Source organism: Tenrec ecaudatus, unplaced genomic scaffold, assembly GCF_050624435.1.
Source record: "Tenrec ecaudatus isolate mTenEca1 unplaced genomic scaffold, mTenEca1.hap1 Scaffold_426, whole genome shotgun sequence".
In the NCBI taxonomy this organism is placed as follows: domain Eukaryota; kingdom Metazoa; phylum Chordata; class Mammalia; order Afrosoricida; family Tenrecidae; genus Tenrec; species Tenrec ecaudatus.
Window position 1 is genome coordinate 248,632 of NW_027459329.1, and position 18,329 is coordinate 266,960.

General features: G+C 42.4%; 1 non-coding gene and 1 pseudogene across 1 annotated transcript; both read right to left on the reverse strand.

Annotated features, from left to right (window-relative positions):
- LOC142436586 (ninein-like protein) overlaps positions 1-18,329 on the reverse strand; it is a 91,141-nt pseudogene that overhangs the window by 58,242 nt on the left and 14,570 nt on the right.
- On the reverse strand, positions 4,256-4,387 carry LOC142436588 (small nucleolar RNA SNORA84). The gene has a single exon (XR_012782015.1). It is a non-coding gene; the product is annotated as a small nucleolar RNA SNORA84 (small nucleolar RNA).

Here is an 18,329-nt window from a genome sequence, read left to right on the forward strand (position 1 = left end):
TAGCCTTGAAACAACCTCTCCCAGCCTCTTACTGGAGGTAGCTCAGCTCCTGGTGGTAGGAGGCCAGGGCCGCTTGCTGAATGACACCAGTGACCATCAGGAGCTTGTTGTCGATAGCCCAGGCCAGATCCAGAAGGTTCACCTTCTCATCCACACTGAATTCGAGGCTCTAGAAATAAATCCCAAGGGACATTCAAGATGAGTTTAAGTCTCTCAACAATTTGACTCCAGACTCCATTTTCCTTGGCTCTCCCATTTGCCTGAGACTTTTCCTCTTGGGGCCGCCCCCACTCCAACTCCTAGGCTGTCAATAGGAGATCCCACTGTGCCTGAGCCAGGGACACATGAGGAAGAATATGACTCCATGCATAGTACTTCATGGGGATTAATAGCAAGAGAGGGGCCCTTCCCCCCACCTAAACCCAATAATTATAAAGGCTGTATGGAGCTATAGAGAGGAGACTTTGCCCAAGGCTAAGGGCACTGGAAGGAGCTCTGGTGGTGTGGTGGGTAATGCAATAAGATGTTAACTTCAAGGTCAACAGTTTGAACCACCCCATTTCCCTGAGGAATAAAGTAGAGGCTATCTATTCCCATAAAGATTTAAATTCTTGGAAACCCAAAGGGGTAAGTCCATTCTGCCCCCTAGCATCATGATGAGTTGAAATTAACTTGATAGCAAAGGAAAATTTGGAAGCAGTTAGAGATGAAAGGGTACTGATACAGGCACTTACAGAGAGCAGTGGCTAAATTAACTCTGCCAACTGCCCACCACTGTAAGCCACTAACATTCTTTCTTAAAAAAAAAAATCATTTTATTTGGCTCATACAACTCTTATCACAATCCATACATACATCAATTGAGTAAAGCACCCTTATACATTCGTTGCCCTCGTCATTCTCAAAATTCGCCTTCCGCTTGGGTTCCTGGAATCAGCTCATTTTCCTTTTTTCCCTCCCCTTCCCTCCCCATTGCCCCCTTCCTCATGAACCCTTAATAATTTATAAATTATTATTTTATTTTACATTCTCCTTTTTTCTTATGCCACTTGGAGTTGAGTTTTTACCATTTCAAACTAAAAGAATTCTGGGAGAGACTCCTAACGTAATATATGTAAAGAATCCTGACACATATTTCATATCTCCATAATATCTATCTATCTATCTATCTATTTATCTATCTACACACACACACACTGATGATTTGTATTGGTAGAAAAATTATGTATCAGAGGACATGAGCCATGGTCAAAAGTATTACAGAAAATGAAATCTTCCTTCTCTCTCAGAATTTTGAAAAATAAACTTAAAAAGAGATGTTATGTGCATCTTACCACCCACATATACAGAATGAAACAATGAATGTTTAAAAATGAATCTTTGCTATATTTATTTTAAATTGACTACTGCACAGTGTGACACTAAGTCCAAGAGCAAGAGCTACACCAGGCTAGTCTCCTGGGCCAGTTGCAGAAGAAATGGAGGAGCATGGGCAGGAAACCCCCATGGCTTCCAGGAATGCGAGGCTGGCCTGTGGAGCCAAGTGGCACAGTTCCCACCTAGGTCTTTTTTGATCAAAGGACTTGGCAGAATGCATGCCCTTATGTAGTGGTCAGTGCTGACTATATACATGCACCTTCTCTGACTCTGATGCCACCACAAAAGTGTGCTTGTTCCAACGCCCGTCGGAGTGCTGCCTTGTCCAAGCAACAAGCCTGAAAGGTTAGCATGGCAAAGGGGGAAGTATCTAATACATGAAAACCTACCTTCAGAGTGTTTTTATCACTGTTGTTTTCTCTGTATTTTATTTATGCTCTTTCAAAATTAAAATTTTTATATATTAATAGCCAAAAAGAAAAGTTTCCCGAGAATTTCCCTGTCTGGGATTCTCTGTTGCAGCAGGAGTAAGGAAGCCAGAGAGCAGAGGCCAAGCACAGTAACCCTCTCGGGCTCCCACCCCACCCTCAGCCCATTCTCAGCGGAGCAGCTGTGGCCATCCATTTCCAAACCTGCAAAATCTCCTTGCCATTTTGAATGCCCTCCTGGGCCCACAGAGCCACCACCTGCTCAGGGCATGCAAACCCAGTGCCGTCATCGATGCCGGAGAAGAGGTGCCGGTCTGAGCAGATGGACACGAGGGACGAAGTGGTCGTGTGGCAGCTGCTCTCCTCTGTGGTCTGTACACCAGGGACCAAGAAAGTGCTGTGAGCACGCACGTCTGTTCAGCCCAATCTCTTGTTTCTCGTGTCCCCCACTGCACAAACCTGCACGCTGCCTAACAAGAACAACCTCACCAGTTATCGCTCTCTTCACTTTCTAGCAAAGGTGAGAGGGCTGGGCACAGTGATGTGATTCATCAAAGCAGCCATGACTGCTCTGGAGCCAGAAGGCAGCAGACAGGGCTTTCTACTCCCACAGAGAGCTACAGGCTTGCAAACTGCCAGGGCAGGCCTACTGTGTCCTGTATGGTCGCTATGAGTCCACACTGAGTCAATGGCAGTGAGGATGAGTGTGAGTTGGGTGTGTAAGTGCAGCCCGTGAACTATCCGCATCTCTCTGGCATGACGAACAAGGTACACAGGGCCTCACAAAGGAAGAGCCTAAAGAGGGGCTTGCCATCATGGAGAAATTCCTAAGAGGCTCCAAAAGCAGAGTGGGCTTCCCTGTGTGTGAAACTGCACATTACTGGGAATACAGAAGCAAGCAGCTTTCAGCTAAGCAAGCTAGGGGAGTCTTACGATGATGGTAAAGTCTCTCAAGCGGAAAGCTGACCTGCTACGTTCAGATATTCTATGAATCCACAAGGGCAAGAAATATTTCCCTTAAATTTTTTCTACCTCAGAGCCCTTTCCAGTAAATATGTGTTGTCAGGAATCCCTGGGAATAAGAATGAGTGTTCTCCACGCCTTCAGGTCATCACATTTCTGCTCCAGGCATCCAGTGCTCCTGCCTCCCTCAGAGTAAAAACCACCTTGCTCCAACCTGCTCATGGCTCTTCAGCTACCCTCTCCTCACTGCCTTGCTGGCTGGGATCTGGATCTGGGACCCTCAATACCTTGCTCAATCACCCTTAACTCCTCTTTTCTGACACACCGGCTCGCTGGCCTCCAGATAGAAGGATACCTAGCTATTTTTTAGCCCTTTCAAGTCCAGCCCCACAGCTTAAATCATGCTCCTCTTGCTCTTTCTGGCTCATCCTGGACTCTTTCCGGTCCCTTCTCTGATGACCACCAGGCTTGTCCTAGCTATACTCTCCACCCTTCATCCCTCATCTTCTCCCAGCAGTACACTTCCTGAGTCAGGCTCAAGGGAGCAGAAACCTCCTCTGCCTGTACTCACTGAGTCACCAATTCTCTAATGAAGGAGCTTGTTCACCGAGCTTACTAAGCTACGCTGGGTGCTCTGCGTGCCAACTGGACAACACTCTAGAGCAGGTATTTTACTCTGTTTGCAGGTGGAAGAGGGCACCATGGCTATCAATGGAGAGTCCCTGATACTCAAATGCATCTGGAACTGCTATGAACCCTCTAGCCACTTACTCTAGAAAATATGAGGCTCAGAATGGGTTTCCCCTATACCATGTCCACCTGATTCTCCTGCTGTCATATATATATATATATATATGACATCAGTACAGAGCTAGTATACCTGTTAGTAAGTAGGTTATCTATCTATCTATCTATCTATCTATCTATCTATCTATCTATCTATCTATCTATCTATCTAACAGGTATACCACATGACATGGTCAAACATCACACTCTATAGCCAAACTGTGGAGACACACACAAGATATGGCACACTCTACTTTGAAATAATACAGGAGACTCTACCACCCTGGCCTCCTTCCAGTTTCTGCCCTAAAATGACAGTGCAAATGGGCAATTCTCAGGTGAGAGCTATCAAGAGAGGGGTAGGACTTTGTGCTCCACAAACGAAAGACTGAATCCGCCCACTCCTCAGTTTGACATTCTATGCCCCAAAGGTATTATATACTGTGTATACACTCATATCTCTGCAGTGAATTTAGTGTGGGTGTGTAGAGAGTGCATGTATATGAATATACTGTGCATGAATGCATACAGAATGTATAGTGAAGGGATGTGTAGGCACTGTGTTTATGATGTTTACGTACACTAGCAGTGTGTGTGGTGGGCATGAGTTTGTGTGCCTTACAATTTGTGTGCATATAGTAGGTGGTACCCCCTCAAAAAAACCCTGGAATTTTTTTCAAAGCTATGTATTTAATTTTTTTCCATGTACCAGTGACCGGGCTATGGAGGCTGCTGAAAAGGAACAGCCCCATGCATGCATCCCAGGATCGCTCTGGCCCATTGCCATCGCTGGAAAGCTGTATCTGCCCAACAGTGCCCAGCAACCATGGGGCATGCATTTAAATTCTTTTACAAAACAAACTTGTCACCTACAAAGTACTCTCAATTACACTTGATACATTTGTAAAATCTGCAATTTAATTCTTGGAAACATTTTTCAAACTCATCTGTTTGGATGGCTGACAGCACCTCCCTAGTGTTTTTCTTCACTCTTCTATGTCCTCAAATAGTTATCCTTCCATGTCCCTCTTCTTCGAGGAAACAAAAAAAAGTCACACAATGCAAGGTCAGGTGAGTAAGGTGCATGGGGCAAGAGAGACATTCTGCTTTTTGCCAGAACCTGGCACACTGAGATGGCTGTGTGAGCAGGTGCATTATCATGGTGGCAAAACCAGTCCCCTGTCTGCCATAAATCAGGCCTGTTTTTGCCGCACACTGTTACGAAATCTTTTCAGATCCTCTAATAGAAAGCTTGACTAACAGTCTAACCTGGTGGAACGAATTCCAAATGCACTACAAATCGACATTTTTATCTGTTCGATAAGATGATGGACGTCCAGAATGAGGTTTGCCATCAATCAACATTTCACCTCTTTTGAAATGAGAAAACTACTCATACACTTAGAGTTTTTCCCATAGCACTGTCTTTCTAAACTGTATTCAACATCACAACAGTTGCTTTGGCATTTTTCCTGAGGAGGAAACAAAGTTTCATAGCTGCATGCTGTTCTCTTAAATTCGCCATCATGAAAAACAAGGTTCCAGTGAAACCGCTTTTACAAAAAATTCACTGTGACCAGAGAGAACCTTCTCAGGTGGCGCTGCAACTCGGAGCTCTCAAAGAGGGAGAAAAAGTCATATTATGAAAGGTCTACTCTGCCCAGCACAATTCCAGTTCTGGGAGGGTACCACCTTGTATCATGTGCATATATAGTGTGTGTGTATAGTTAAGTGTGTGTGTGTGTGTATGACAGACGCATCTATAGTTTGGGTGTATACATGTAGCATTGACTACATGTATCAGGTGTGTATATATAGTGGGTGTACATGTATACAGTGGATGGGTCCAAACTGTGTGGATATGTGTACAAGTGTGTGCTGTATGTAGAAATACACGTGACAGGAAGAGTAGATGGCTATGACAGCAGGATAATGGGTCAAGTTGCTGTGCTGAAAGACCTGTTAGTCTGGGTAGATTAGAAAAACAAATTCATAGACACTCATAGGTGTTAAGAGAAAGCTTTATACACAAGAGCAATTGAATATTGAGAAAAAATTTCACCCCAAGTCCAGATTAAGTCCATAAATCCAATATTAGCACATATGTCCAATCCCAATCTATAAAATCCTCCTCAGACTCACGAAACACATGCAATATGCCAAATGCAGGAAGATCACAGGCCAGTGGATGGAAAGTCTTGTGGATCCAGTGGCATTATAAACATCTCAGGGCTGGCATGAGTCTCCATGTGGCTCCATGGCTCTATCTGCCATCAGTCTAGCTTCATGTGGCTTGTCCGGAGGAGGATGAAGCACCTATCTGTATCTATCTGGCCTCTGTATCTATCTGGCCTCCAGTAAGCTATTTATCTCAGTGGCACGCCTAAATGAGGTTATCAAGCTGTGACCTGATTGACATGCTAGACAACACCCCTCAACAAGTTGACACCAGAATATGTAACTACCACAGACCAACCTTTGTCAAGTTGACACTTTTACACAACTTTTTACCCATACATAATTCTTAACAAAAAAATAATAAAATCATATCTGTAACTAACAAGATAAAACTAATAAGTGTACCATTCAGTATGTGCCATCCTCATTTAAACATATTATATAAGTGACAAAACAATATTCTATGCCTAAGCATCGCAGTTAAGGAACACACACTTAAACCTATAATCCTATGTACATATTCCAGCACCTATGAAAGTTTGTAGCCAACCACTTCATGCCTTTATCATCTCCATTTTAGGTATAAAATTTCTATACTGCCCACTTACATCAGCCGTGTTCTGAGGAACCTTCATCCCAGTTAGAACCTTGTGAACTCCCCATCCATAGTAAAGTCAAATCAGGACAGGCTATCCATGAAGTCTGCAGCAATATCTCTACTTCACAGGCTCAAACATCTCTTCATCTGGTCGGATTCTGGTCAACTCAATGTGGGCTGCTTCACTCAGCGTCCACATGGTGCCCATTGGTCACCTCGCTTCTAGACCATGGGCACTGTCACAAATTTTCAACAAGCCTAGCCCCCTTGCGCTAGATCATGAATTTCAGACCAGTCAACCCACTCTCGTTTTCTCTTCACGTTCCTGAAACAAGGTCCATGAGTGTCAGTGGCCAGACTCAATCAGTCTCTTTATTGCTGCATTTCGCCCACTTCCACTCAACAAGTGGATCTGGGTGGTCGCCTAGCAAGCAGTTCAGCCTGCCCACAGGCTCCCTGTAATATTCAGCCCCAGAGAGTAGTTTTCTTCATGGTTCCAGATTTTTTCCCAGCTTCTGACAAAACCACGAGTTCAAAATTTAAATATCCAAAGAGTTCCCTTTTTTCCCCCTGTCAATCTGTCAACAGCCCTTGGCAAGTCTCTTCACCCTTAAATGTCCTCAACACTGAAGACACTTTTCTTTTCAGAGCTTATTTTTTCAAAGCCTTCTTTGCGGGTGTGTCCTAAACCCATCTAACAATCCAGTTTTAATGACGAGAAACAAGTGGGCTTACAAGCTCTCTATTTTCAAATTTCCCAATAATCATTTCTATCAATCATATATCAATAATAATAAACAGAAAAAAAATCAGTATAAACAGAGTAGCATCAGATCCTAAGCTCTATTCGTAAAACAGTCAAATTCGATGCTTATTTAGTTATCTTACTCATTATCTAAACGCTTCTATTGATAGAAAATATGGCATTAGGCCTCTGACAGCATCAAGCCAGAGCCAGGGTTCATTATTTATTTTTATTTTTTAAAATAATTTCATTGGGGCTCATACAACTCTTATCACAATCCATTCATACATCCATTGTGTCGGGCACATTTGTACATTTGTTGCCATCATCATCATTCTCAAGATATTTTCTTTCTACTTGAACCCTTGGTATCAGCTAAGCATTTTCTCCCTTCCTCCCCCACACTCCTGCCTTCACGATAATTTATAAAGTATTATTTATAAATTATTATTATTTTCTCATATCTTACACTGTTCAATGTCTCCCATCCCCCACATGTCTATTGTACGTCCCCCAGGTAGGGGGTTATATGCAGATCATTGTGATCATTTCTGCCTTCCCTCTTGTCCCACTATCATGTTCAGTCTTCATTTGGGTTTCAGTAATTCCTCTTGGTTACATTGCCCTTGATCAAGCCCTACCAGGCCTCCTACATATTCGTTGCCATCATTTTTGGATCACTTGTTGTTCACTTGTCCCTGGGCTTTTAACACACATGTCCTTTCCCCCACCTGTCCCTCACCCATGTCCCTGCAATACTGTATGTCCCGTTTTGTCTTCCAGATGGTTTATCCTGCCTATCTTATCTAGATAGACCTACAGAGATAATAATATGCACCAAAAACATGACGGACCAAAACAAAGCAACAAAAGAAAACAACAACAAAAAAACAAATGACAAATTAGAAAAGAAAAACCTGTCAATTATTTATCTGTTCAAAGAAACAACTTTTAGCAGCACTAATTTTACCATAGTTTTCTTATTTTCCCTCTTCTGAATCTCAGCCATGATTTTTATTATTTATTTTCTTAATCTATTAATAGGTTTGTCCTGTTGACTCAGCTTTAGTTGCTGTAAATTTTGTGCCAGCATATCAATCATAAGTCTCTCTTCCTCTTTCATGTGTTCATGTATTGCTATGAGACTTCCTCTGATAACTGCCTTTGCTGTGTCCCATAAGTTTTGGTACATCATGTGCTCATTCTTGTTGATTTCCAGAAATTCCCTAATTTCATCTCTGATCTGGGCCAGCACACACTCCTTTTGCAAGAGAGTTATCATCTTCCAATTGTTTGTCCTTGTTTTCTTCATCTTCCTTTTGTTGGTTTTCCAGTCTTATGGCACAGTGGTCAGAGAGAGAGGTACATATATCAATGTGCTTAAACTTATGCAGATTCATCTAATGCCCCAGCACCTCTATCTTTGAATATGTGTCATGTGGGCTTGAAAAGAATGTAAATTCTTTTGTATTTGGGTGAATAGCTTTGTGCACATCTATCAGGTCAAATTGTCTAATTGTAATATTAAGATCTCTAGCCTCTTTGTTGAGTAAAAGCCCTAGGATAAGAGGAGATGCCTGGAGGTTGGCAGTGGTGTGTGAGATTAAAAGGAAGAGAAAGAGAGAGGAAAAAAAAGAAGAGCCTGTTGAAACTGTAGTGGGAAAGAAGGAAGAGTGAGAAACAAAAGTAACAATATAGCTTAACCCCATCCCTGACCCTGGGGCTGGAGGGGTTTAAACCCTTCCACAATTCGGAGTTGAAGTGTGGCTGTGTTAAGATAAAGCCTTTGTGCCAGCTCCAGATGATCCCGTCTCTGGCTGAGACAGTGGTGGGGCTAAGGTTAGACCTTAGCCAGCCTTCACTGTGGTAAGACAAAGCCCCCAGCTCCTCAAAACCGAGTGGATATTTGCCTGTTTATCTTTATGACGCTCCTCCTGCAACCAGGCAGTGCACAACATCCCCCTTAGTGACTCTCCTGCGCTAATTTCTGCAGAGTCCCTCTGCTATGTGTTACTCAGTTGCCGTCTTGCCTGAAGTGCTCCCTGCCCCTCCAGCCAGCTTTCTCTCAGCCATTTTGACCTTCTGTCAGCCATTTTCACTAAGCAACTCTGAGAAATTCAAGGGGTGATTTTGTCCCCTGAGCTCAAAATATACATTAATCACATTTTCACCATTTCACACAAGAATAACCAAAGACTACAACCAATGAAAAGAATCCAAACTTTAACTTCCCATATTCTTTCCAGAAAACTATCCAGTAAACTGCATGGCCATATCTGACTTCTGGCTAGCCAAAGAAGCACTATCATGAAGCAGAGATCAAACAAACATCCACTCTCCATCTTTATGATTCTTTTATCTAGTACTCCACTCCCAAGGGACCATAATGTGTTAGTCTGAGTAGACTAGAGAAACAAATTCATAGACACCCATCTGTGTGTAGAAAGAGCTCTATATACAAGAGCAGTTGAATATCACAAAAACATCCCACCCTAGTTCAAATCAAGTCCCTAAGTCTGATATTAGCACATATGTCTGACATCAATCTATAAAGTCCTCTTCAAACTCACAAAACATATGCAATGATACTGAATGCAGGAAGATCAGAGAGTAAAATATCTTGTGGATCCAGTGGCAGTCTAAGCATCTCAGTGCTGGTGTGGGTCTCCACGTGGCTCCTCCAGCTCTAAGGCTCTGGCTTTCATCAGCCTAGCTCCATGTGACTTGTCCGAAGGAAGACGATGCAGAGACTGTGTCTATCTGGCCTCCAGTGAGCTATTTATCTTCGTGGTGGGTCCAAATGAGGTCATCAAGCTATGACCTGATTGATAGGCTAGACTCTACCCCTCCACAAGTTGACACCAGATTGTGTAACTACCATAGGACCCATACTTCAGTGGTATTCGAGGTTACAGAACTCTTAGGGATCCTGCCCTTGCAGGCTCAGGGGTGCCACTTTGAGATCCTTATCCTACACTAGCTTCCAGCAACACCTAGGTCTCCACATTTGGACATGAGTTACCCTTGTTTCTGTATCTTCCCTAGTTCTTAGCCTCAGTGCAACTTACCCTGGAGAAAATCCTTGACAAAGAAGAGAAACCCATTTCCATGTTCAAATCTTAATCCACAAACAGGGATCACACTTCACTTGATGTGGGTGTCTCCTGGAAGACATACCTGCCTGCCTAGGTCATTTCCCCAAGATTCCTCCTTACAAACTCACACCTCTGGCCAGAGAGCATCTGTTCAGGAAGGTGTGCATGGCACAAGAAGCGGTACGGCTCTATAGCCACTATCTTGATTCTTTAATGCCAACTATGCGCACATCCATCCCTAGTTCAGTGTCCACATTAGTCTATACTTCAGATGAATACAAAGGGAACATGGGGCTGCTTCTGCTTCAAGGAAGTCATATCTGCCAATTAACCCAATCAGTGACATATAAGGGCCATACTCTGATTTTTTTTTTTTACCTTATATGGCCTGAAATCTCTCCTTAATGCTCTTGAATATCTTCTTCCTGCATTCTTGTTGATTTTAGAATGAAAAACTTATGCTCTCAGAAGTACCTACTCAGTGGTGAAGAATATCACACTGGTTTTACTCTGCCTCCCACACAACATGGGAGTCAGCCACATCCTTGTGCAGAAAGCAAGAATTCCTTAGAGCAGTCTGCTCTGTGGTGGGAGAAGGAATTTCTTCTGTTCGGAAAGTGCTAACCCAGCAGTCACTGAGCAATGCTATGATTTAAGGAAACTGCCTAAATCTGTTCTGTTTAAAGCTGCACGGAGACCTGGTACTTCTGCAAGACATAAAACCCAGGGATAGGAGGGAGGAATCCAGACTCAGGACCTAAATCAAAAGGGCTGCCCGAGGGAGATGTTGCAGAATGCTCTTTGACATTGCTCTCCTGCTGCATCATGGTATGAGGGAAAAGGGATTTCCCTACTGAAATGTTCTCTATCCCACAATTAAGAATGGCTGAAGCTGTCATGTCAGACACTACTTGGTCTTATAGAACAACACCTGGGAGGCAGGCATCACAATTGCCCCATTTTATAGATGAGGAGCATGAGGCTCAGAGATGAGCATGCCATCCAGGGACATACAGTTATGGAGGTCTGTGTGACCCCAGAATCTCAAACACATATCTCTGTTTCTTATCCCTCTTGAACCCCTGGACAACAGTCAGGTGACTCAGAGAGGACAGGTTTGTGAAAGATGCTGACGGTTATGGTTGCAGTCATCAGAAAGATAATACTTAATGTGGTTCATAATTTATTTGTCCTATTTTACCTGGTAATGAGTCCAAGGATCACTCAGTTCGATGGGAGTAGAAGATTTCGGAAGTGAATTGGGTCTATGACTGAACAGGCTAAGCTGGAATTCCTCAAGACTTACTCTGCCATCTCCATCTTGATCCAATTTGTTAAACAAATCTTCCATTTCCTAAACAAAAGTCATACACCTGGATCAGAACACATGTTTTGCTTGATGCAGAGGTTCCACAAACAGGCAGCTCAACCCAGATGTCACCATTGGGCCTCCTGCTTCTCCAAACTTTTGGATCAAGCATTCAACAAGGGCAGCTTGCTCATCTTCATCCACATTCAAAATTGTCTAGGTCCCAACTGGCTGTATTTCCAAAATATTTTTCCTTATCAGTCTCAAGGGAAATCTATACTACCATGTCTGTTTTAGTTCCATAATCAGTAGCTGAGTCATTCAAACTGCCTGAACTCCATAAATAACTTATTTCCTATCTGCTGTGGCTGGGAACTTGCAGTATGTTGGTGGAAGATGTACCCACAAAAACCAGCCTGGCTCCAGTGGGTCACAGGATAACAGCAGCTAGGCCAAGAGCGCTTTAATGAAGAGTGAGGACTGCAATATAACACTCCACCTCTATTCCCATCTGATGAGACTACAGACAGGTTCTAAAGAGGCCTTACTTGGCCGTAGTACAATCAGCCTGGCAGGCAGGGAACGGTGATCTTGAGTGACTGTGTCTAAGAGTGCCTGGCACAACTGCCCTACAGTGGTGAGAGTTTATCACAATGGGGGGGGGGTCTGAGATATATTCTTTGACAGGAGTTTTGAAGCCAGTCAAGAGTTTTAATGAGAAATTGATATGTCTGAATCATAGTCTAAAAGAGGGTGAGAGTTTTCAGACCAAACATTTCAAAGAAAAGTGGTTGAGACAGGTCAGTCTCAGGCTTTCTCTCACCTCTTTCTCAAGGTCTTGTAGCCCAATGGTTTGACAGACCAGAGTCAGCTCTTGCATACTGAGGAAACCACTGCTGCCAACGCCAAGCTCTTCCCAGATTATCTGGGCTTGGATCTCAGGGGTATGAAAGGAGGGGCTGCTGAGCTCCAGAGGGCTCCAGACTTGAAGTTGGCCTGAAATAAAGGGAAGATAGTTAAACGTGGTACCACTTGAAGAATTTAGGAGAAGTGTACCAACACCAGTAAGGTTTTCTAAATTAAGGAGGAACAACTGGATAGAGGGATGGATAGATACACGACAGGACATGATGGACATATATATATTAGGTAGAAAGACTCTAAACTTATTTTAGTTGTTGTTCAGTGCTACTGAGTCATTTCCAACTCATAGTGACCCTAAGTACAACACAACGAAACACTGCCTGGCCCTGTGCCATGCTCACAATTGTTCATATGTTCAAGGCCCTTGTTGCAGCCACTGTGTCAATTCATCTTTCCGAGGGCTTCCTCTTTTCATAGTTACTGGTCTCTCGTGATAACATGCACAGGGAAAGAAGATGAAGTCTTGGCATCCTTGCCTCTAATGAGCTTCCCTGCTCTACTTCTTCCAAGACAGATTTGTTTTTTGTAGTTTGTGGTACTTTCAATATCCTTTGCTAGCACCATAGCTCAAATGCATAAATTATTCTTCAGTCTTCCTTATTCAATATCCAATTTCCATGTGTACGCAAGGGAAGTGAAAAGGTTCATGAGGGAACTGAAATGATACAGTCAAAATGGTATCATGGCTTGGGTCAGGCACATATTAGTCCTCAAAGTAACATCCTTACTTTTTAACAGTTTAAAGAGATCTTGTGCATATTTATCTAATGTATCGCATCATTTAATCTCCTGACTGCTGCTTTCATGAGCACTGATTGCAGATCCAAGCAAGGCGAAATCCTTGATAACTTCAATCTCTACTCGATTTATCAAGTTACCTATTGGTCCAGTTGTGGGGATTTTGATCTATTTTATATTGGGATGTAATCTATACTAAAGGCTTTAATCCTCGATCTTCATCAGAAATTACTTCAAGTCCTCCTGATTTTCATCAAGTAAGATCATGTCATCTGCACATCACAAATTGTTATTATGTTTTTCTAATCATTGCCATTCTTCTTCATGAAATGCAGCTTTTCTGATGATGTGCTCAGCACACAGAGTGAAGAAGTGTGGTGAGAGGACACAGCCCTGATGCACACCTTTCCTGATTTTAAACTGAGTAGGATATCCTTGTTTGTACCCACAACTGTCTCATGGTCCATGCACAAGTTTTACATGAGCACAATGAAGTGGTCTGGAATTCCCATTCTTCTCATGGCTATCCAAACTGTTATGATTCACACATGAGATAGTTTAGCCTAGTGAATAAAACACAAGCAACCTCTGGTGTACTCTGCTTTCAGCCAAGATCCACTGACATCAGCAATGGTATCCCTTGTTCCACATCCTCATTTAAATCTGGCTTCAATGTCTATCAGGGTCACATATGGGTGATCTCTTTAAAAAGACACAGTACTTATGGGTGGTATTTATTAGTTTGGGGGCTAATGTGTTATTTAGCTATAAAGAGACTTCAGGGTGAGTTTTGGTTCAAGGTTTAAAGATTATTTCATATCAATAATGTTAAGTCTTCCAGATCAGATCTATCTTTTATTGTTTTTATATAATAGGAATTTATGGTTTTATTATCAGGAGCCATCTACAATGGAACTAATTAGGTAATGGTAGCCATCTAGTTCTGGTCTCAGGTAAATGTGGATGTGATTTTTGGATTGGATTCTTCTTCGGGTCTTTAGTTTCCATCTTACTCTTTGGTTCACTTTAAGTAGAACTTTAAGTTGTACCTTAGGTGACCAGTCATAAGCTTTTGAAACTCCAGAAAAAATTCAACAAACTAAAAAGTAGAACATAACTTCATAAACTAAATTATACTGAATGAATGAGATGTCCCAAAAGACTATGGCTTTAATCCTTCAAATCTAAAATTTATTTATCATTCTATTGGGGGCTTTTACAACTCTTGCAACAATCCATACAACCATTAGTTCAAGCACATTTTAGCACATATGTTGTCTTCATCCTTTTGAAAACAGTTTCTTTCTACTTGAGCCCTCGGTATCAGATCCTCCTTTTTTTCCCCCCTCCCTCTTCCACCCTCCTATCCTCATAAACCCTTGACAAATGATAAATTATTGCTATTTTCATATCTTACACTGTCTGCTGTCTCCCTTCACTAATTTCTGTTGTTCCTCACCCTAGGGTGTGTGTGTGTGTGTGTGTGTGTGTGTGTGTGTGTTTACATTGATCATTTGGATCAGTTCCCCCTTTCTCCCTCTACTGTCCCCAACCCTCCTGGTATCGCTACTCTCATTATTGTTCTAGCCAGATTTGTAGGTAGAACTGGGGTCATGATAGTGGGGCTGGGGGAGGGAAGCATTAAAGAACTACAGGAATGTTGCATGTTTTATCAGTGCTATACTGCACCCTTGCTGGCTTGTTCCTTCCCTGTGAATCTATGGTGAGGGAATGTCCAATTGTCTACAGATGGGCTTTGGGTCTCCCATCCCTACCCCAGTGTTTGAATCAATATGATTGTTTGTTTGGGCCTTTCTGATGCTGGATACCTGATACTGTCTACATCTCATGATCACACAGGCTGGTGTGCTTCTTCCATGTGGACTTTTGTCGCTTCCCAGCTAGATGGCCGCTTTTTTATCTTCAAGTCTTTAAGACTCTAGGCACTAATATATTTTAATAGCTGGGCACCATCAGCTTTCTTCACCACATTAGCATATGCACCCATTTTGTCTTCAGCGATTGTTGTCGGGATGCTGAGCATCACAGAATGCCAGGTTATTAGAACAAAGTGTTCTTGCATTGAGGGAGGACTTGAGCCATGTTGAGTAATGTCCGTCTGCTACCTTATTATTTAACATATAAATATATGCACATAGATCTATGTCCCTATTGTTATATATAAATATATTTACACATGTACATGCCTGTATTTATGCATCTAAAATATCTTTTGCCTCAGTTATTTCCTCTATTTCCTTTTACTTTCCTCTTGTCCCACTATCATGTTTGACCTTCATTTGGCTTTCAGTAATTCTTCTTGACTACATTGCACTTGATCAACCCACCAGGCATTCTACAGCCTCCTTACCATCGATTTTAGATCATGTGTTATTCCCTTGTCCCTGAAAACCCCAAATCTTAATAATGAGTTATTGGGTTATATATAAGAAATATCCATACTTGTGTCTATGTGTTTTATTACACACATACAATCAAATACTTGCATTTATTTTAATTTTTAAAAATAATTTTACTGGGGGTTCGTACAACTCTTATCACAATCCATTGTGTCATGCATCCATTGTGTCATGCACATTTATACATTTGTTGCCATCATTATTCTCAAAGCATTTGCTTTCTACTTGAGCCCTTGGTGTCAGCTTATTTTGTCCCCTCCCTCCCCACCCATCCTCCCTCAAGAACTCTTCATAATTTATAAATTATTATTATTTTGTCATGTGTTACACTGTCCAATGTCTCTTCCACCCACTTTTCTGTTGTTCACTCCCCAGGGAAGGGGTTATATGTACCTTGAGATCAGTTCCCCCTTTCTACCCTACCTTCCACTTACCCTCCTGGTATCACTACTCTCATTATTGGTCCTGTGGAGTTCATCTGTCCTAGATTCCCAGTGTTTCCAGTTTCTATCTGTACCAGTGTACATCCTCTGGTCTAGCTGGATTTGTACAAGGGATCATGATGGGGGTGGGGGAGGGAAGCCTAAAGAACTAGAGGAAAGTTGCATGTTTCATCATTGCTATACTGCACCCTGACTGACTCATCTCCTCCCTGTGGCCATTCTGTAAGGGGATGTTCAGTTGCCTACATATGGGCTTTGGGTCCTCCTCACTCCTCCTCCTCATTCACAATATGATATTTTGTTCTTTGATGCCTGATACCTGATCCTATTGACACCTCATGATCACATACATGCATTTATATAAACACCTAGCTCAGTAGGTAGACCAACATTGACTTAATACTTTAATGCCTTACTTGCTGTATTAAGATATGTTTTATTCTGGCAGACCTGAATGGCATTATCAGTGAATATTATTGCAAGTTTTGCCTGATAACCAACTCTACTTCTTTAAGTAAATAGCATCCAGTCAGGTAAGGATTTATTCTATAAAAATGAATAATCTAGATATTGAGATATAGTTAGCCTACCCTTATTTAATCTCCCTCTCTCACTAGTGTTCAAAAAATTAGTACCATAGCTTAATTAATGACACTATAAACAAAAGGTCCTATGATCCATGGAGAAGATTGATATCATTTGCTACCATAAACTAACAAGGATATCTCTAAGGTGAGCCAGAGGCAAATTAAAAACATAGATCTGGGAATGGATTTGGGGCTCGCACTTAATTTTAGCTCCAGGCTAAGAACAATTATTTCTGATGACATGGCCCTACTCATTACTCACCTTCACAAATGAAACACAGAAGATACGGTTGCATAGCGAAGTGCAGGGAAGAAATTAGATAGTGCCAGGCTATCATCATCTGGTTCTTAAAGGGTTGTTTTCAAATAAGCAGCAATTTAAGTGATATGTCAACTAAGCCCACATGGAAGAAGCACACCAACATCTATGACCTAAGGATTATAAATTATATAATCCAGATATTAAGGATGGAATACTATCAGAGCTTATATTGTGAGATTCTGGTGTGTAGAAGGCAATGGATGACATCAGAAGGCCAAAATATATTTGCAGGATCTACATAGGAAATAAGCCTTTGGTGATTTCCTTCTGACCATAATTGAGAGATGAGAATAAGCTGGTTATCAGACAGAGAATATTGGAGAGATGACTGTTGTAGATTAAAATGATAAACCTGACCTGATTGGTTAAAACTTTGCCACTTGATACATTTGACCTTGATTTGGTTTTTAATATTTTCTGTGGTTTTTTTTAATATTGGGTTTTATATCTGTTGTATTTTGTCATTGTGGGTAGCCTTCTTGGCGCTTTTTATGTGTTTTTCAATGTTTTTTGGTATATGAAACACAGGATAAATGAAGCTAGAGAAACAACAATTAGAATAAGGGTTCCTGGGGGTGCAGTGGGGGAAGTGGTGGGTGGGGTGCATTAGTAGGGGGAACTGATATCAAGGAGGAAGAAAAGACTCTGAAGTGGATTTTGGTCACAATACCACAATGCTGTTTAATGAGATTGAACTATGAAATGGTATGATGTCTGCATTAGCTCCTAAGAGAAGATTGGGGAGGGGGGGAGATTAAAAAAAAAAAGCAACAACAGAGATTTCCGGCAAGATGGTGATGGAGTAATACATACCAGAGGAACTCTGCAGATTTCAGCCCAGGAGAGTTGCTTAGAGGGAATTTCAACACTGCTGGAATGCAGGAGGAGCATCATAATGATAAGTAGGCTCAGACCCACATGGTTTTGAGGGGCTGGGGGCTTTTGGCTTACCTCAGTGGAGGACGGCTGGATTTGACCTTGGCCCTGCCACTGTCTCTGCTGGAGCCTGGGACCATTTGGAGCCTGTACAGCGGCTTGGTCTCAACACAGCCACAGTTTGCCACCACCCACCTCGGGGCAAGGACTGGACCCTTGCAGCTCCTCTCTGTTCCCCCTCAGTCTTGGAGGGCTGCACAGGGGCCTTTTCTCAACACAGCCACAGCTTGCTGCTGCCGCCTCAGAGCAGGGACTAAACCCTTGCAGCTCCACTGGCGGGGGATCGGGACTCAGCTACATTTGTTACTTTGTTTCCATGTCTTCACTATATCCTCCCCTCCCCTGCCCCCCACAGGCTCAGCGGGCTTGATTTTTTTCCCTCCTCTTTCTCTTTCTTGGTCTCTCCAGACCACTCCCCTTAGCCTAGGGCATGTATGCCTGGGCCACACCCAGCTAGGTGAACTCCACCCTGTGTAGCTA